Source organism: Hesperophylax consimilis, chromosome 18 (genome assembly GCF_061612785.1).
Source record: "Hesperophylax consimilis isolate HC1 chromosome 18, BYU_Hcon_1.0, whole genome shotgun sequence".
Taxonomy (NCBI): Eukaryota; Metazoa; Arthropoda; class Insecta; order Trichoptera; family Limnephilidae; genus Hesperophylax; species Hesperophylax consimilis.
The window spans coordinates 23,972,456-23,994,925 of NC_142853.1; positions in this window are offsets into that span (position 1 = coordinate 23,972,456).

Consider the following 22,470-nt stretch of genomic DNA (forward strand, 5'->3'; position numbering starts at 1 on the left):
GGAGTAAAAAAAATCGGAGAGCAAAAATTACTGATTTCATGTCAAAAAAAAGAAGATGCAGAAAAGTTAACCGAAGAAATTAATAAGGTAATTGGAAAAGAAATATTGGCCGAAGAAATTAAAAAAAAGAAACCTTGTTTAATATTGAAAAGACTGCAATGCCAATTGACTGAAGAGGAAATAATAGATGGGATTGTACAACAAAATGAAGGATTAACCCTGGAAGACAAAAACAACATCAAGCTTATCAAAGAATTAAAAAACAAATACAATGAAGGAAAAGAAAACGACACCACTAACTACATTATTGAAACAACCGGTAAATTAAGAAAAACGCTACTAGAAAAAAACAAAATAAACATCAAATTCCAAAGAGTATACATAGAAGACTGTAACCCGCTTACTCAATGCTACCACTGCCTTAAGTTCGGCCACACAGCGCAAAGATGTCTCGCCAGGACGCAGCCCCCCATTTGCCCTCATTGCACAAAAGTAACTATGCTGAAAGACTTACTCACTTTAAAGAAGTCTCACTCGCCAAAAGAAGAAACATATCAGATATAATCTCTCTGTTTAAAATCATTAACAATGTATATGATTCATCTTTAATTAATCAAATTAACCTTAATATAAGACCGAAATCCACAAGAAACCCTGTAACCTTTTGGATAGATACTTGTCGTAGTAATACAAGTTTTTTCAAACCAACATCGAGAATGACTCGATTGTATAATAGATACTGCAATCTTCTAGATTTAGATATATTTTCAAACTCAATTAATACTTTCAGAAAGAACTTACACATACTTATATCTGATGATCTCCTCACTTAGAGCCATATTATTATTTCATTTTCTTTACCAATCACCTACTTATGCATTAGCTCCACTATATATGATTCGTGCGTGCATATGTGTATATATGTTTGCATACAATATGCGTACAGTGTACACACTTATGAGTGTGTTTGTATTTAAATGTGTATGTACGCATCTATGTATGTGTGTATATATGTATGTATGTGTATTTATATGTGTATTTAGATGTATGCATGTATGCATATACATATATATGTATATATCTATAATATATTAATAAGTATGTAAGTTTCTTCCTAATAATTGATTTCGATCCTCCTTGTTTTTATATAAACTCTTGTAATTAAATTTATTATTACTGTAACTAACCAATTATTATTACACAAATAATATTGAGATGAATGTTGTGCTCACCTATAATTAGAAACATCATTATAACCATGTTTAAATGTAAATTACTGTTAAAATTATGTGATGTATTCTGTTGGCGAGCCAATAAATAAATAAATAAATAAATAAATAAAGGAGCACATTCTGTCTAAATGTGAAAATAAAGAACAACCTCCAACATGCAACAATTGCTGTGTTCAAAACAAAAGATTTAATATGAATTATTCTACAGAACACAGAGTTGATAGCATGAAATGTCTCTATCGGCAAAAAATGCTTCAACTAGCTAGAGAGCGCATCGACTATGAATAATACGGTAAATTTCATTTCTTTAAACTCTAATCTAAAACTTTAAAAATGAATGATTTTTTATGTAACGCATTAGATAAAAAAATGAAAAAACAAATTTGTGAACTTGTCAAAAGAATTAGAAAATGTATTTATATATTTATAAGACTTAGAAATATTCTTAGACTAGAAAACCTAAAAAGAGTGTACTATGCAATTGTACAATCTATATTACAATATGGTATTATTGGCTGGGGAGGAACTTATAACAATATATTAAATCCACTTAAAATAGTTCAAAGATTGATAATTAAAGTAATATTGAAAAAACCATCCAAATTTTCTACTGAGATTCTCTTTTCAATATTCAATGTACCCACAATAGACAATATATATAAAAAATATTCAATTCTACAAATTTATAAAGAAATGCAGTTAAATAACTTACAATTCAATTCATCAGTAAGATATCAAAAAACTATCAAAATCCCAAAACTTAATACAAAGCACACACAAAATACCTATCTCTATCTAGGTATAACATATTTTAACATCCTTCCATTATATCTAAAAAATATTGAAGATATTCAGGAATTTAAAATAAAATTAAAAAAATTACCTAAAACTACTATAAAAGTCCATATCTTACTCTTATTATTATTTCCTTCAAATCTTGAAACTGTATTATTGATAAATCTTGCCTATTTCTTACTTATCCCTTTGGTTTTGCAAATATATTATTTACTTACTTACATGATTCCATATAATTGAGCTAGGATTCACTCACCAAACACAAGAGCCTTGTCTCTTTATGGTGAGGAAAAGCTATTATTATTTACCTTGAAAACACTGTATAATATGTATAATTGTGTATTTATTGTAAAAAACATACAAATATTAAATAAATAAAAAAAAAAATAAAAAAATATGATCAAAAATAATTATGAACATTCACTTGTTCTATTTGACTCTCTCAGTTCTCTCTAAATATAGCTGATAGCCTCCATTCAAAGCTCAGGAAAAACCGTAACTCTGATTTGGATTTCTGGACATTTTGGCATCATGGGTAACGATATTCCTAATTCCTTAGCGAAACAAGGAGCATCCAACCCACTGTTACCCTCGTAAACATTTCCCTATCTCACATGTTTTTTTTCCTCAAAGATAGATCCTGAAATATTTGGGTAGAGTATTGGAACATTGCTAGTCAATCCAAGGAAGCCTGCTATGCTTCAATACAAAGGACTACCCCATCAAAACCGTGGTCTCAACAATACCCTCATTCTTCCAAAAAATAAATTTCCTCACTTATTCGAATGAGAATTGGATATTGTTCCGTTCCTTTTCACCTTTTTAAAATTAGTGTGCTTGAGTGGGAATTTTAAATCACATATTTTTGGTTGTCCCTCTCTAAACAAATATCCTCTCTTCTATGAAGCCTTTTCGAGAGTTGCGTTTCCTCCATTCATCTCTTCTAATTCTGAAGTCGACTCCATTCTTCCATATAATTTTGAAATGTGCCAATTTAAACAAAATGAATACATAAATTAACCTCAATAACTATCCATAATTTGAAATGATGACCTAGAACAACCTTTAATTCGCTGTGGAGTGGTAAACTCAAACATTTCAACAAAGCATTTAAGAAGAGTGCTTTTAATCACTAATACAGAATCTCTAAATATATCGATAACTTTCGCAATATAGCGAGCGATATCGTGAGATAGGCCGCGCCCACCTATATATTATTATTATATTCGTCGTGTGTAACTAGCTTTAGTCGGCACATCTTGATGTAGAATTAAATTATGGGTGAGAAACGGTGCGTACCACAGTATTCCCAATTTTTTCTGAGACCTTAACAATTTCGAGTTCAAAATTGGGATTTCGAGACTTACAATCACGTGTGTTTTTGAGACGAATATTGAGTTTAGATTTATAACATTATCAGTATCCAGACTAGCTAATACGATTGTACCGAGTACTGACTATGGTGGATGTGCGTTTGAGTGTGACTTGAGGAGGCCATTATAGCTGCTACAGTCGACAATGGCGGTAGGTGACGGAGCGTGACGATGAAGACGCAAGGATAAGCACCGTGAACTGTAAGCAAGTCGCCGCTGGAACCAGATAACAGTCTGCCAACCAACCAACTAACCTCGTCGAGGGGTCGAGGTCAAATCGTCACTCGCAAACCACACTACATACCAATATACAAGGTGTCCGGAAACTCGTAGTGCAAGCGAGAAACTGATGAATCTACATCACAAAACTTATTTTTTCGATCTGAATACTAAGGCGATGCACTACGTCGTGTAATATTTTAAATTGAGCCGCTATCAATAATAACCCTTACGTAGATGGCGATAAGATTTAAATTCCCGCTTAAAACCATCCGCCTGTTTTGATTTATGCAAGAAAAAAACATGGCCAAAAAGTGCCTTTTATTTTATTTTGTGAATGTTCAGGCAAAAATATTTGATTTTTTTTTTATCATTTTATAAATAACTTAATTTTCCACATTATACAATAAAATCATAACCGAAAATGGGTTCGTAAGTAGGAGATTTTGAACATTAAAGCAGTTTTCATAGGCCTTTACATTATTTTTTTCTGGGCTTATAAAAAGACTTATCTAAAAAATACTCGATTATTTCAAAGGCCAAGATGTATTCTACTCGCAGTATTTAATTAAAGTATCTGAAACATTTCTAGGCGACCAAATTTTCAAACTAAAAACACATGATTTTGAATTACTACGTAGTGCATCGCCTTAAGAGGAAGCTACAAGCCAAAAGTGTGTATATTCTTGGTATAACTTATATTGTAGGTAATAGGCTTTAAAATCGCTTGACAAATGGAGTCTAGAATCGTTCGATTTCAAGCACAAAACTGGTTTTTATTTACTTTGTAAATAATTTTATAAGAAAGCAAAAAAGTTAATCAAGTGATACTGTCACAGATAATCTAAGCAATAATACTGTATTTTTCAAAGATATTAGAAGAACGAGATGTGCTATCAGCAGTTCGTACTGAGTGGAATTGTTTTGCCGAGTGTCGCCGGTTTTGTTCACTAATACTACTGCACACCTTCGCTTACGCTAAGGTATCCGCACTAATACATAGAATAGATTTCTGTGCGTACACGTCCCGATACCGTTCAAAGTACCCTAATTAGGTAGTACTCCGCCTACGGTCCGGCGGCCAACATAGCATATCTCGTTCTTCTAATATCTTCGGTATTTTTAAAAAGTAGTTTCCTTTACGCGTTCATACATTTCTATTAAAAAAAATTTTTAGTAGTTTACATTTATATTTTTTATTGAGTAATTCATTTTTTTATTTGTATTCTACTCAAACGAAACTATAGGAAAATTTTCAATTTACCTAAAGCATATTTTTTGGTATTCATAATGTACACCATATTGTTATAAAGATTAATCAAAATAGTGATTTAGCAGCTTCGCCTTAACGATTTTTCAAATTTGTCTTAAAAAATTTCAATTTCCGACTCGATTTATTCTAAAGGCGCCCATAAACGAGAGACTTTAGTTGCGCAACTATTTCTTCGCTGTCGCGGTCTTCAAAGTAAGTGCGCATACGAGATTACTTTATTTTCTGCCACTATTTTAAAGGATATCAGTACTTGGAGGAAATATGGTAGTATGTGTTAACTTTGAATTTGGAACAGTCTCCGAAGACTTTACACATCAAAGTTACGGTGTCTGGCAGCAGCAACTAAAAAGTCTCTCGTGTACGCATCTCAATGGAAACTACATATACCATAATGGATTTTTATGGCCGCAGCTGTTGCAACGCAACTGTTTTCGTAACTAAAGTCTCTCGTCTTAAAACGAAAGCTCAAATCAAAAAAGTTATACTACAAAATCGACTCCAAATGTGATGTAGATTCACCAGTTTCCCGCTTGTACTACGAGTTTCCGGACACCGTGTATTATACTTACCTCTTTAGTCTCCATACCTAACTACCTTCCTATCGATTGGCACACTTATCTCTGCAGTCCACTGTTATCTTAATCAGGTATGTACTAGGTGACGGCCGGTACACCCGGCGTTGCTCGACTTTTCTCTACTTTCTACAAATAAAATATACAAGTATTTTATATATAAACCTTCCGGAATTAATTCTCTAAATGATAGTGTAAACCCTATCAGAATTCGTTGCTTGGTTTAGAAGAACTAAGCGTCCAAACACACAGACGGCGGATAACGACTTTATTTTAGTATAATAGAGAAGTGATATTCAAAATAAAACCACCCTTTTTGTGATTACCTCACTATAGTACACTTCTTTAGTAAGAAGCTAGGTAGAGTATAATTCGCCTATTTGGTCCCCATTGTATAAAACGTATTCTGACAATATTGAAAGAGTACAGCACAAATTTCTAAGATTTATTAACTTTAAACTGAATATTCCAATTCAAAATATTAACTATTTTCTTTTGATGAAACAACTTAACTTAATAACGCTATCAGATAGGCGGATCATCTCTGACCTTGTACTTTTAAATGAAATTATTAATAATTCCATTGACAACCCTGAAATTCTCGCCAAAATAAAATTTTACGTACCGACTAGAAATACGAGGCAAAGTGCTACATTTTTCTGTGACAATTTTAAAACCAACTATGAAGCTCATACACCTATAAATAGACTACATCATTTTGGCAATAAATTTGGGAATATTGTAGACATGCTTAAAGATTCCGTATTAGTTATAAAACGAAATCTTTTTAATAATTTTACTGAGATGTATGAATTCACAACTCCGTAGTGAATACACTTTTGTTTTTATATGTATATGTTCCTTAATACATATTTAGCTTTCCGTAATCCATACTATTCATTTGAATTTACCTCAATTTAATCAAAAAATCATAATTTATTGTAAACTATGTAACACAACTGTATTACTTGTTAACTACTTTTGTAAAAGCCCATTAGGGCGTAAATAAATAAATAAATAAATAAATAGTCCTAACTTCTCCCAGCCTTCTGGAGCCATTGAGACTGTAGCATTAGGGTGGTTACAAGGTATAAGGTGAAAAAATATTTTCGTCCTAATGCTGACCTGACCCCCGTAATATTTGCCATTTGTCTAGAAAATAAGATTTGGAAAGTTTTAGCTCAATTGGATAATGTTAACCCGTGCCTCATCGAGATTAAATATGAAAAATCGATTTTTTGCAAAACAAAAAAACTTTGGTAAGTTTTTAGATTCTCACGGCCAAAAGCATTTTTGTTGTTTGTTTTTGGGGTGTTATGCCGTGTTGCGCTAACTCCTTCTTTAGCCGACGTTTCGGACAGCGTTGCAGTGTCCATCATCAGGGCAGATCCGGTAGATCCGAACATTACACATCTTCGGATCTACCGGATCTGCCCTGATGATGGACACTGCAACGCTGTCCGAAACGTCGGCTAAAGAAGGAGTTAGCGCAACACGGCATAACACCCCAAAAACAAACAACAAAAAAACTTTATTTAATCACTTTTGATCAAATTTTGTTTCCTTTGAACATTATACATTATTAAACAATATAATAAACAACATCATATTTAATAAAATAATATAATATATAATAAAACATAAAACAAACATTTTTTTTCAACTTGCAATGTGTTTTGATACCACTGCGGTAAATACTGGTCGCTTCAACGGAACCTGCGTTTTGTTGGAGCAATTATTAGAGAAAAATCTTCTTTATTTAGCATGTCGCCACCATATTTTAGAAATTATTCTCAAATCAGTTTTTGATTTAAAAATGGGCACAGCTACTGGACCCCACTCAAATATTTTTTTAAACTTTCAGACTGGGTGGTCGAAGCTAGACAAGACAAAATACAAAACTGCTATTGAAGATAAAAATATTAGACATAAAATAGGGAATTCGGATGAAATATCAATTTTTCATACAGAACAATTAAAAAAACCAACAGCCAAGGGATGATTACAAAGAATTAATTCAACTTTCGTTAGTTGTGTTAGGACGCACTCCCCCAAAAGATACTTTTTTCAAAGTTCCTGGTGCCATTCATCACGCTAGATGGATGGCAAAGGCCATTTATTGTATCAAAATATATCTTTTCAGGGATCAATTTACATTAACAAATGTAGAAAAAAAAGCTATCACTGACATTTGTTTATTTTTAATAAACATTTATGTAAAAGCGTGGTTTAACGCCCCCAAACCCACTTTGGCCCCCAAACAAAACCTACAATTTTTTAAATCTCTTGTAAAATATAGAGAAATATAATAATAATAATAATATATTATAATCGATAAAGAACTTGCAGACAAGGCACTGTTTAAAATGATAAATTATCTGTGGTACCTCAATTCCGAGCAAGTCATTTTCTTTCTTCGAAGAAAAGTTAGAAAAAAGTGTCAAAACAAGCATGGCTGTAAAAAGTCTACAATTAATTCCAATTGAAGAACAAACATGTGATAGGGAGTGAAAGCAAAACTCAGTCTCCATCAAGTGGATAATTTATTGGACAGAGATATCGATTTTTTTGTTTCTCATCAAACTCTAAATTTTTTTCAAAAGATTTGAAATTGATACAGAATTTTTAAATACGGATCCTGATATATGGTGAGAAAATGCACATTGTTTAAAAGCAAAAAAAAATTGTGAACGGTTTCAAGGTTGTCAATGACACAACTGAAAGAGGGGTAAAATTAATCCAAGACCTCAATTCCTGTTTGACATAAGACGAAGAACAACGACAGTTTCTGTTACAAGTTGTATCGGAATGTCGAAATTTTTTTCCTGACTCTTCAAAAGCCACGTTATCTAAGCCATTACCACCTTAATCTGATAATTAATTGTAAATGTAAATAATAATAATAATAACTTCTTTCTTTCATAATGCTTTCTTTTGTATATTTTAAATAATAAAACTTTGAACATTATTTCTTCTTGTTTTTTATACCTTTTTGCATTTCTTTTCTCGTAAATCCATCATTTTCAATTTGGATTGTGCTGTATTTACTTTAAAAACAGTTTTAACTACACCCTTTTTCATATACCAATTGAGAAAATAAATAAAGCAAAATCTGGACAGCACATGTAATTAAATGTTGCAATATTGTTAGGTATTTTATAAAAAAAATTTTTTTTATAGAAAGTTAAACTTCAACCTTGATGAGGCACAAGTTAACTTTATCTAATTGAGCTGAAACTTCACCAATCTCATTTTTTAGCCAATTGGCAGCTTTTAGGGGGGGGTCAGCACAACAAAATTCCAACATTGATTTTTTGTAACCACCCTACTGTAGCATCCCTAATTGGGGTGTATATATATTGTGAGACTGAAGTTGGTGGGGAGGAGAAGGAGTCAAGGCTTCTCCATTATAGATAATAACATTTTTTATTAGTTAACATAATAATATGTATTTTTTTACGTCAAATCATATTAGAAAATGACATATAATATTTTGGAACTTGAGTTTTTACTAATAAAGTAATTCTAAAAATTAAATATATTTATCTTAGACTTGCAGAAAAGTCAATAGATGTCGCACAGTTAAATAAAAAAGGATATATTTATCCGAGACACTATCCAAATTGGATTTAGTTTTGGAAGAATATTGCGATCATACATAAAGATAGCAGCCAATACAAATATGCATTAAGGCCCCGTAGTAAGCGTTCAAAGATGGTTTGAAAGGGAGATATGTACATACGAATGTTAGAGGGAGCCCGCTATAATAATTAAACAAAGATGTTGAAAATATTTAATAAAACATGACTCGTATGAAATAGAACAAAAATCTCAAGTAAATGCTTGAGTTGCATTTAAAGATACACTGGGAATTTTTTCATGCCCATAACATATTAAAAAACAGAACAAAACATGTTTTTGATTATTTTCGGAGCTTACTTTGTTATTTTTTTATATCTAGAAAATTGTATATAATGAACGTTCCGTCATAAAAATGTATAGATATTGTCTTCAAACATAATTTATTTTAAGAGTTAACCAAAAATTTGTTATAAATCGGTAGAAATTGGGTATGCGGGGGCTTAAATATGACCCGAACGAGATAAGGTTGTTTTCTGTTTCAAAATTTCGCTTAGGTTTCGCTAATATTGTCTTCAATAATTAAATATTAAAATTTGATGTTTTTTTTTACTCAGTAAGTTATTCCAACAATAAAATATTCATCTTAGACTTGCAGAAAAATTCAATAGATGTCGCACTTTAAAATAAAATAATTTTATTTATCTAACACACTGTCCAGATTGCATTTAGTTCGGGTTACATAAAGATAGCATCCAATAAAAATGTACGGTGAGAAAATGAAGACAATGTTGGTAGTTCTTATTTGAAGTATGATAGAGTTAAATATGACCGAAGGAGATAGGGTTCCATTAGCTCAGTTGATAGAGCGGTGCCCCAGTAAGGCAAGGGTCCTGGGTTCAAGGCCTAGATGAGACCGTATCTTTTTCTGATTTTTCTGTTTGAAATTTTCTTTTAGGAGTCGCTAATATTGTATTAAATATACATAAATCAAGATAAAGCCATTCGGTTTGCCCTCGGACCCCCAAATGAACGATGGTTTCCTACATATCAACCTAACAATAGGGTTTTCTAATAAGAGGTGTTATTTTGAGTAGCCCACTATTTCGGTAGATGTTACTTTTGAAGCTGTCATTTTTTGACATTTGACAAGTAAAAACTACGTCAATAATAAAAATGGAACAATAAACGCTTCAACAATGCATTGAAATTATAAAAATTCACATGAGTGAATCAAATGCAAATATAAACACCTATAATAGAACTTCCTTCTTCTTCTGGCGTTAGTAAGATTAGATTGTTAATATTAATTTTAGTTGTAAGTTGCTAAATATGTAAACACTCGTATATATGTCGTTAAGATAGTAGTTATAGGCCTTAGTCGTAAGTCACTAGATATAAGTCTTAGAGATAAGTCAGTAGCTCTAGTATTAACTATTTAAGAAATATATTTGTACAGCGCCCTTGAGGTGATTTCTCACGAAAACGGCGCTATATAAATTAGCCAAATATTATTATTATTATTATTAAATCATCTTGAGTGATGAGGCCCATTTCCACCTCGGTGGCTTCGTCAACAAGCAAAATTGTCGCATCTGGGGCTCGGAAAACCCAAGAGTTATTGTTGAAAAGCCTCTCTATCTTCAACGTGTGACTTTTTGGTGCGGTTTATGATCCGGCGGAGTCATTAGACCTTACTTTTTCGAAAATGAGGCTGGAGCAACAGTTACGGTGAATGGATTGCGCTATCGAGAGATGATTAATGATTTTTTATGGCCGGAATTGGATGGTATTGATCTCGACAACGTTTACTTTCAACAAGACGGCGTTACGTGCCACACAAGCAATGAAATCATTGATCTTTTACGATTGAATATCAAAATAACACCTCTTATTGGAAAACCCTGTATATATCTACTTCCCTACAGATCGAAACACTTATCTATACAGCAAGGCGTCAGTAAGATATATTTCAAAATTAAGACACTCAATTAGCCCACGGAGCCCTAAAATAAATGAGAGTTTCTCATGTATGTACATAACATATTCCCGCCAAGAAATGAACTTGCTCGGGTATAGACCAAGTCAACCTACATTTTTGCAACACTGATTTTTTTGTGTAAATAGTGTTTTCTGGTGTCTTTTTTTGCTGGAGACCATTTTCAACATGGTAGCACTATTTTAACAGACGATTTTAGCAGCATAATCAATGGTTTCCGACGTACGTATTTCACGTAAAGAATGGTAAATGATGGCCAACACACACCGCGTTCCGTGTATATGTAATTAACGGATGAAGTGATTTCAAACAATGTAAATTCTGTGCATTCTTTTAATAGTGATGACAGACTAGCAGATCTCACATTGTCTGCCGAAAACAATGAGGCAAACTCTTCAAGTAGTGAAGATACGAGCACTATAACATTTGGATGCATTTCTAACCTGTTTCGTGTAAAGCGTGTTACTGTTAACAGTGTTAACCCTTCAGTATTTTCATCACATTTGTTCAGTTTGCATGTTTTCTATGTATTTAAAATACGCTATATTCATCTTACTTTTTAATTTTCCATAAAATAATACTGTTTTAGAAACTAGATAAAATTATCATTACTATTTCTAAATAATAAACTTTTAATATCAAACGTGAAAAATGTTATCAAAAACGCAAATAACATTTTTACTTATTTTTTTACTCCAATCATAGAAAAATTGAGAGAACTCGATATTTTGAAAACACATTTGTTTTTTTTTTGGGAATTTGTAAGAAAATTGTACCTTCGCTTTTATCTCATTCATGTAATAAAAAATAGGAAATAAATTTCAAAGTTAAACCGATTGTTACGATAGCGGCGCGAAATATGAATTATTCATTTTGGCTATTTTTAGGATTTTATTAATGGTTCCAGTATACATATTTGAGGCAAACTGGAGGGAATTATTATTTTTAACGTCAAAAAATTATGTTTTTCCGCATTATAGAAAATAAAGATAAAAATATTTTTATAATATGGACGCCCGGTCATTTATTCACTCAAACGCTGAAGAGGTTAAGTGTTTTCATTGAACATAATTTGCAAGCTAAGACGTTGATTGATCTACATACACATACCATAGTTTACCTGAAAATGTTGCAGTCTTGGATAAGTTAGTTTTGCCACACTTGAGCCATTCTGGAGGTTTTCCGTCAACTAGTTATTAGTCTTAATTGTCATTAAGTTATTTTTATTATCGGTACTGAGCTGCTAACTAGGTATAAATCTTAGTTGTAAGTCACTAGTGATAAATCTTAGCTCTAAGATATTAGTTATAAGTTGAAGTGATAAGCTGATAAGTTATTGGTAAAATTTAAAAAAATAAGTTGTAACGCGACTTTGAGGCGATTCTTCCAGATAGCTGTATAAATAATCCAAACATTAATTTTCACTATTTAAAATTCAAATGCTGCGTCAAATTATCTAGAAGTTAATTGAAATATTGAAGCACTACTTGGAACTTGGAATTCACGTTGCTGTTATCTTTTAAATGTGGTCTACATGACCATCTTACTTGAATAATTCAAGATTAATACACAGGACGGGTTGTTTCAGAGAGTTTGAACAATTCATCAAATTTCAAAGTTAATTTTAAAGTTCTGTTATCATTTCGGTTTTGTGATATAATAATAGGATTTGAATAGGACTTTCACAGAACTTGAAAATTAACCTCCAACTTTGATGAATTGGTCAGATTCTGTGAAACAACCCGTCTTAGTTTTAGCCTAGGGTCATTTTCAATTAAATGAAAATAACAATCTTTGTTTACACCAATATTTTAAAGAAAAAAATTGCGCCCATAATATAGCGTAATGTATATGGCTTTATGATGTATTGTTTTCGATCTACTTTGATGTAACTAAACATTGTACTATATAAATGCGCATATTCATTATTATTTATTACAAACCTGTGGTTAGATATTGCCCCCGGTGGTTTGTCAAGTAGGCAAATACTACACTCACCTTACAGAGTTATAGCATAGTATTCAACTTTTTTTTGGTTAATAAGACTACTTCGGTCAGAAGTTCGTTCGTTCATCATCGTTATCATTCAATACATCCCTGAGTGAGATTTGGTTTGCTCCGCCAGTGTTTTCCATTGATTTTACACTGATTTCATCTCTAATCTTTCGCCTCCAGTCTTCAGTCCTACCCATCCTGTATAAAACATTTAACAATTCAGAAAGTTTAAGGCTAACTACAGAAAAGTTTCTTTACAAAACTTCCTAATTCTATTCAGAAATAATTTCTCGTGTTTGAATTGGGGAGAAGCGCCAGATAGTTAGGAAAAATTGCATTATTTGAAGTACCCAAATATTGAACTATAATAATAAACTTAAATAACATAATATTTACCAAACTCCACAAAACAGAAAGATAATAACAAACTTAAAATTTTAAAAAATAAAACATTACGGTTATTAAACTATAATTCAAACAAAAAGATAAAATATATAATACAAATATAAAAAATAGACTTAAACAACATAATAGTAAACAGAAAGAAATATAATTAAAAATTAAGATAGTAAATACCTAGAATAAGTAGAAATAAAATTAATTTACTTGATACGTAGGTTACGATAGGTTTGTAGGTACTGAGTTGGTTAAAAATTTGTGAATAGCAATAATAGAGGTGGAAATCTACCACCCAGAACATCCACCTTTTACTTGGTCTGTTTCTGGGTCACTTCCACTGGGACACCAGCGGGTTATATTTTTCTCATTCTCATATTCTCAGCGTTCGTTTGTTATGGATTAAATTGTTTATTTATTGATGTCCTCCATAAAATGGTTAGGCACTAATATACGAGAGAGATACGGGAGAGGATTACAAATTTGAGATACAGCCGTTGAGCTGTTGTTTTGCGAGTTCTGATTAGTCTCGGATTAAGTCCTCGCTTTCGGAGTGTAAAAAAGTTCCCGGGATCTCCCACGATTATACTTGTTAGGCACATACCTATAAGTTAACCTCTTTCAATATAAGTGGATTAAGTACATCTCCAGAGATTAGTTAAACAAATGTTTGCCTAAAAATATTGTTTATTGTCCATGTCTATTGTTTTAATATAATGTCTTTTAATGTAGATAGTAGTCTTAGTGAGATATTATCTTACCACGCGTTTTAGGTAACTACTCAACACTTAATATTAATCAGATTAATGGTAGCATTGAACGGTGTGGAACAGATGTTAAAATTGTTCTCGTTAGCAAATACATTACAACAAAACAAACAATCATTTACGCTGGGCAACTTATTGTAAACGAGACTGATCTTACTACAATACGCAAGATCGCAGTAAAGCAGAAATCTGCTTTTCTAAAGAAGAAATGATGCTCTCATAATAGTTTTAAGTACTTACAGATTTTTCTGTCTAATAGAGACGAAACTACTTTCCGCTGGCGATGGCATTTAAATTATAACCTGTGGTGCTTTGAGACATGGCAACACAAGTCCCTATTTTGCTTGCTCCATATTTTTCAATTGTTTGACGTAGATTTTCTTGTAGTGCTGATACTATTGTGAATTAAATAGAAAAAAAACTCGTTGCAATATCATTTTTCGCTTCGAATAGGAATTATTAACGCTTTGACATCAGTCAATCTTTTTTCTCTAGCTTTTTATTTCCGTTTCTCTTGTGGCTATTCAACCATCGCATTAGATATGAAATAGTAGATTTGGTAAATGGATTGATGATCTACTTTTATTTAGCTTCTAATATGTTATTTATATCACTCGATAGTTAAATCTTCCTAATAAATATTTAACTTTCAATGTACAAAAACTTGTTTAATTTTATGTAAGTCTAGGTAAGGTTAGGTTAGATTAGGTGTATACTGCGAGATTTTAAATTTCAAAAACCTCCTTATTCTTCTCTATCCTTAAAGTGTTACCGGAGAAGAAAGAGTATGTTACAAGTAATTGTAACACACATGATGTATGGTTTTTCGAAATATTGTCGTGGCAAAAACTAAGGTCATCATGCATCTCTCGGGTATTGGTTTTTGAAATCAAATAAATCCTTTGAAAACAAATTAAACTTTTTAAATCAAATTAATCTTTTGTAATCAAATTAATCTTTTGAAATCAAATTAATCTTTTGAAATCAAATTAATCTTTTGAAATCAAATTAATCTTTTGAAATCAAATTAATGTTTAAATATCAAAGTAATCTTTTGAAATCAAATTAATCTTTTGGAATCAAATTAATCTATTGAAATCAAATTAATCTTTTGACTCTTGCATCACTCATAATAAGTTGTTTCGTGGTTTAGTGACATTCATTACAAAATTTATTTTGATTGGCGTGTGATGACATTTTAAAAGAAACTAACAGCAATCAAAAGTTAGGGCTTTATCCATCTCTCGTATTTTTCCAATGATTTTAATCCGATAATTTTTCCAATGATTTTAATCCGATAAAATGAATTTCTCTTTGCATTTAGAGTCCATTTAACCGCCATTTGGGCATTACACATCCACAAATGAAATAACTATAAAGTGGAGAAGAACAAACAAAATAATAGTACACATAAAACATGTGAAAAATTAATGATTATAATGTAGGTATATTTTTTAAAGTACTTAACCTTTTTGTTATGCAGACGACACATGCAAGAGACAGGATTGAAATATGCTATATTGGAGTTGAATATTCCTACTTCAAATGTTTCATATTTTCTTTTTAGTCTGGTTCTTTAATTAGGTTTTATTTTGTAATTAGTTCTGATTCAATTAATTATATATTTTATGCCCGTTACTTTGAATTATTTTATGAATGAGGAATTTTAATATTTCACTGTGGGTTTTCAGAGTTTTGCTTGTTCCCTTTTCACACGACATTGGCCCGGAATATCAGTTAGTCCGTATCCTCGCTATGTACGACATTCCGCGCTCAAATTTAAGCGGGCTAAATCTGCGGCTCAAGCCTTGATAAACCGAGGTTCGTAGAAAATATATAAATATAGAAGTAATGCACCAATTTCACCAAAGTAGCACTAAATCAGGTACTATGTATTTATATTCATAGTTTATGTTTCATGGTTTATATTTCTATCTATATATATGGTTATTGTTTTTACATTTTAGCAGTAGTTCAAGAAATGAGCGCGGTGTATATTCGTATTGTCGTATAATATAATTTGTTCTGAATTCATGTTTTAATTCAGTGAAAACAATCATGCACATAATTTATTACACATTCTAGTTACAACGCTTACCTCATACTCTGTAAATTTTAATATTTTATGTTACCAGGTTAATTCGGTAAATCCGATTATAATATATGCTACCAGATTAATTTTTTCTACTTCTCACAAAACAATGTATGTGTACTTATATTTATTATATACATTTTCTTTATTACACAACTTAGTTTCAGAGAAAAATGAAACTTTTTTTTTTGGTTTTTGTTATGTAATTATGTACATTTCAGTAATAATATGAACTAAACGTGTCAATTTGTCTGTCCTAGAACGGGAAACTTTCCTAGTTGGACAGGCAAAGCATCCAATATGTAATATGTACTTTCTTTTGATAAATAAATAAATAAAAAATAAATAAAATATTCATATTTTCTACGAACCTGTTGATAAGCCACATAATATTTCCATTTTTAGACGCCGAGGCGCTAGCAGTCACATTAAATTAAATCTGACATTTAACGTAAATAATTGACCAACATTTTGTAAATATGGACTATTTTATTCATCGAGCGAGAGGAGTGTTGATGTTACAAATTGATAATTTGAATTGAAATTTTATAAGTTTCAACACATTTTGGATGATCGAGATCTCACGTAGACGGTAGTTTGGTTTTACGAAGAAAAACCAAGCAAGTTTCTTTATTAAAATCATAGACCATCCGTGTAATACTGGTGATATCTAGGCTTGTGATTTGTTTCCAAGGCGTGCTAAGCTCAACATTTCAACCAAGCCGAGCTTAAAATCAACTGATGTATCAGGCCATAATGAGGTCAGCCGCCCGGGAACCATATTATTCTAGTGTGCTACGAACCAGGGATTGGAACATATTATAATTATTTAAATCCCTTAGGATTTATGGTTTCGTAATTCTAGTTATAAAATCAATTTATACGGTCTAATACGCAGGCGAACAATGTAATACGCCTACAGAGAATTAATTTATTCGAGGAGATGCATTTTGTTTTAATTTAACGTCCCAGCAACAAAGATAATTGTTAAATTATAACACTGTTTAAAAACCCATTTAGCTAATTCCAACAGTTGCATTTACTTGACATCAATTAATTCATTTGTAAGTTTAATTATTTATACTTCTCCCTGCTAATATTGTTCATTTATTAAAAATCTGGCGCAATTATTCGTATTCCCGTTAAAAACGGAACTGCAGGCCTTTAAATAATGAATTTGACAGATTTCATAAAAATCTATCAGTGAAACGAGAATGTATTATGAGGATGTATGAACACGTGTTCATCAGCTCATCATCAGCTGCGTGAGCACGTGTTCCGATATATTCTGAATGGATTAATGTTTTATTAGAAAATGGCTTGCGATTACTTTTTAAAAAACGGGACTGCAGGCGTTTAAAGAAATTGACAGATTTCCTAACAAACTATCAGTAAAACATGAATGTATTATGAGGATGTCGGAACACGTGTTTATAAAAATTCCGATATATTCTTAATTGACTAATATTTTACTAGGAAATGGCTTCTCATTACGTTTTACAGAGGATTTTAATAAATCGACCATATTTATTTTTCTCCGTGTAAATATTCATTATATAATAGTAAAATAATAATAACTGTCCTGGATAACACAATCCAAACTATATTTTATTAATTTATTATTTTGTCTGAATCTTAAATAATGTAGATCCACCCACGTTCTAATAAATTACATTTGGCAACATTAATGTCTGACGCAACTTTAACACACATCTGAATAGCTTTGTCTTTAAATCATTATAGTAATATTAATTTGCTTTGTATTAACTTTGGATTCAATTCACACTTTGACCTTCTAAACACTATAGTTCCCACGCGCATAAGGTCACATCACACATAATCACCTACATAGGTGTAAACAGTTCAGTGAACAGTAAATCTCGAATCCAAAAAGGTTCTAGTTATGTCTTGTTTAATAAATTAACACTAAACATACCTCTCAAATCGAAAGATTTGTAAGTAGGTAGGTACTTAAATAACTTCCTACTTAAGGCATATATTCTGGTCTAGTAATGTGTAATTTCTATCACATAAGAAATTCGAAAAATATAATACCATAGAATTCATATGTCTTATACTGATTTATAAATGTGGAAATTCTAACTATACAATTGTAAATGTTCTCCAAAATGCCCTGGAAAGAATCTCAGTCTTGTGATGTCCGAGAGAAACCATTCATCTGTTCTGAATGCAATTACTAATGTTATCCAAATTGACCCTGGTAATAAAATACATCTTTGCGATTCATTCAAGGATAATGAAACCATCCTGTCACTTCGAATGCAATCAACAATGTTCTCAAAATTTGTTTTGACAGCATCGCCATTCCATTGTAAGAATATTATGTACTAAATACACAATTTGGCTGTCCTGAAACGGGAATCCTTCCCAGTTGGGCAGACAAAGGTTCATTTTGTTTGTAATTTATATATATTTAAAATAAAAAAAAAAAAAAAAATTATGCCCCATAAATCTTGTATAATTTAAAAAAAAATTAAAACAAGGAATTATAAAATATACGTATTAACCAAAGGAATATATCTGTCTCAATGATGATTCTTTTTTCTTCTACAGGAATGTGGATACCATAATATTAAAAAAAAACAATGCATAAAAACGATAAATAACATTTGAAAAAAAAAAAAATTGTGAACCATTTAAATGACCACCACCTTGAGCTTGAAACGCAGGTAGAAAGAAATTTACAGGCCGACAAAATTCAAATCAGTGGAGTTTAAATAGGACTTTGCTACGCTCATTCAATAAAGCGCCTGTCGATAGGCAAAACTTAAATAAGAGAATTCCATTAGTCAAAGATAATTTTCCTCCACCAGCGGAAAGAAGAAAGAATCATCATAGTTTTAGGTTTAGTAAAATAAACAGTGAAAATTTAATAAAAATTCTTAACCCAATGAAAGCAAAATCATCGCCAGATGAAATTACAATAGGCATAGAGAAAGATGCACTGCCAGCTATAGGAGAGCGATCAGTTGCATTAATAAATGAATCTCTGAAAGACAATTTTTCAGCAATCATGGAAAACTTCCATAATAACACCCGTGCCCAAAATAATCAATGCAAAAAATTTCAGAACAATAAATGGATTTCCAAAATATGCTAACAAGAGATGAGTAAATTTATTGAAAAAACAACATTCAATTAAAACAACAATCTTGTTCTAGAATCAAATTCTCCTCTGAAACAGCAATAAATTATGTGATTAATTAACGGAAAACAAGTATGGATCAGAAGAAAATCACTATATCTAGCATTGTTCCTGGATTATGAACGTGCTTTTGAAACGATAGTCAGAGAAAGACTGAATATTTTTTTTTTTTTTTTTTTTTTTTTTTTTAAAAGAAAGACAAACATTCCCGGGTTACGAATAACCCAACAATGTTTGAAAATCTCCTACTACCACCACAGAAAGCCGAAAATGTTGCTTGTGTTGTGATGGAGGACTTAGCCAGCCGAGGAATCGAACACGCGACACTCGGGTGAGACCCAAGCGCTATGCCCACTCAACCACTGACCGGTCAAATAAATACTGAATATGAAACATTATTTGTAAAACATGTAACCAGTAGCGGCTCGTGACTTTTGGGTGTACTAGAGTGCTAATATTACATAAATTGCATTATTAATGTCGTTGTAGTTGAAAACAATTTATATATTTTTTTCGAAAATTATATTTTTTTTGTATGAAGATTTTCAGGAAATTCGTGAGGCAAAACTGAAATTTCTCCATTCCGTTTTTGTAATATTAGCATTCTAGTAAACCCAAAAGTTACGAGTCGCCACTGCATGTAACAGTACCTAACATAAATTAATATAGAAAACTAAAACAATACGACAAATCACTAAAACTGTGATAATTTGTAGGATTTTACAAAGTGCTGTTATAGATAACGCTTAATTATATAAATGGAGTCAATAAATATATCAATAGTACCTCCCAACTTGTTTCCCACATCATACATTCTATTGGTTAGTGAGTGTGTCTGATGGTTGGTTGTGTATGTATTGCAGAATAATGTTACATTTTGTCTTGTGTTCCTAGTCGGCACATGATATTTAATAGTGGCAACGATAGCAGGACTGTCAACTGACATATTTAAATTTTATATAAATGTAGCAAGGAGGGTGTGCCGAGATAGAATTGTCTGGCGGTCTTTTCTCCCTGCCTACCCCTGCGTGGAAACTGCATGATGGTTCGTTAGTTAGGTTGAATTTCACGAAACTGCTTGCTTATTTATACATACATACATTTTTGTGAAAACAAAAGTTGAACAGTGCGTCTGATAGTTGATATACATAAATGATAAAGTGAAATGTCTGAAGTACTGTTCAATCAAACTTTTTGCCGATGACAAACTTTCATACATTATAGCAAATAATATTGAAGATGCAATTTCAAAATAACAAAGTGAACTTCATCATATATCTCAATGGTTAAATATAAATAAATTGAAATTAAACGCAACTAAAAGTAAATTCATGGTGTTAAGTGAAAAACAAAACGAAATTATTACCCTGAACAATCTGAACATAGCAATCCAAATATTGAAGAAGAAGAATAAATTAAATACCTGGGAATTATAATCGATAACAAATTAAAACTTTGAAAAGTCAGAAGGACAAAATTTAAAAAAGTTATTTTCTTATGAAGGATAAGGGGAAAATTAGACCTTAAAACAAGGAAATTGGTCTACAACACCTCTGTATCATCCCACCTGAATTGGTCTACAAGACCACTGCAGCATCCCACCTGAACTACTGCACAGGTGTCATTTTTTAGCAATAAAACGTAATTTAAAATAGTTGAAATTATTCAGAAAAAAGGTATGAGGTCTATATTGTGCTGTGGCAGATATACTAGGATAAAAACAACGCAACGCCAACTCGATATTCTAAACGTGTGGCAACGTTTAAAATCTATTATACCCTAATATTTATAGACAAGTCAAAAAATAAAATGTTTCCAGATCATATTATGTTATAAAGGGTTGGTATTAATATTACAGTCCATAGCTATCCTACGAGAAGCTGCACAGATGTTTCCAGATCATAAGTTAAAAAGTGTTAGTATTAATATTACAGTCCATGGCTATCCTACGAGAAGCTGCACAGATGTTTTCAGATCATAAGTTAAAAAGTGTAAGTATTAATATTACAGTCCATGGCTATCCTACGAGAAGCTGCAACGATTTCAGGCTTCCTAAGACAAATTTATCGGCAACACGAAACAATATTTATTATAAAGGTTTCAAAATGTACAATTAATAATATTTGGCTAATTTATATAGCGCTGTTTTTTAAGCCAAAAAGTTGCAGTTTTTCGTGGGTTGTCTCAATGTAGTGAAGTCCAAATATTAGTACAGTCATAGCTAACTAACTAACTAGCCAACCAACCATCACGCCGTTTCCCCGCAGGAGAAGAAAGAGAGGACGGACCGCCAAACGACTCGGTCTTGGCATACACTTCTTGTCTCATTCACAATCATACATCTTCTCATACGTACTCTTCTATTGTTCTGACTCTTGACATGGCCCGACTCGAGTATCTGATTCACTTGATGGTGCCATGTCTTCCTCGGGCGTCCCCGACTTGCTACCCTGCTACCATTGGTATTCTCTCTACATGCCAAAACCATCTGAGGGTCCATTATGAATCTTACTCATTACGCTTGCATTCTTTGCGGATCTCCACATTTCTTACACGATTATACATGGTTTTACCAAACATACGCCATTTCAATTGCATTCAGTCTACTTTCATCATTTATCTAGTTCCATGCCTCACTTCCATACATCAGGGTATGCACCAGCACTCCATTGTGGACTGCTAACTTCGCTTCTTTGGACATTTTTTTGCTAGCGCCAACTGTGTTCAGTCCTCCATTAATGGAGTTTGTTATTTGTACGATAATATAATATTTTATATTATAGATGTTCACTAGATATATAATGTTAATTTTAAAACTAAATCACATTGTACTAGCGAATCTTAAATAAAAATTGAACATGATGCAAAACGCCTGTTCGTGCGCAATCTACACAGCTTGTTTAAGTACCGTAATTCGACTCCTGTTAGCGGGCAATTTACATAGCAATGATGCATTTAAATAGACATTCTTCCAGGCACAATCAGAGGGTAAACGATTGTTTTTTTGGAACT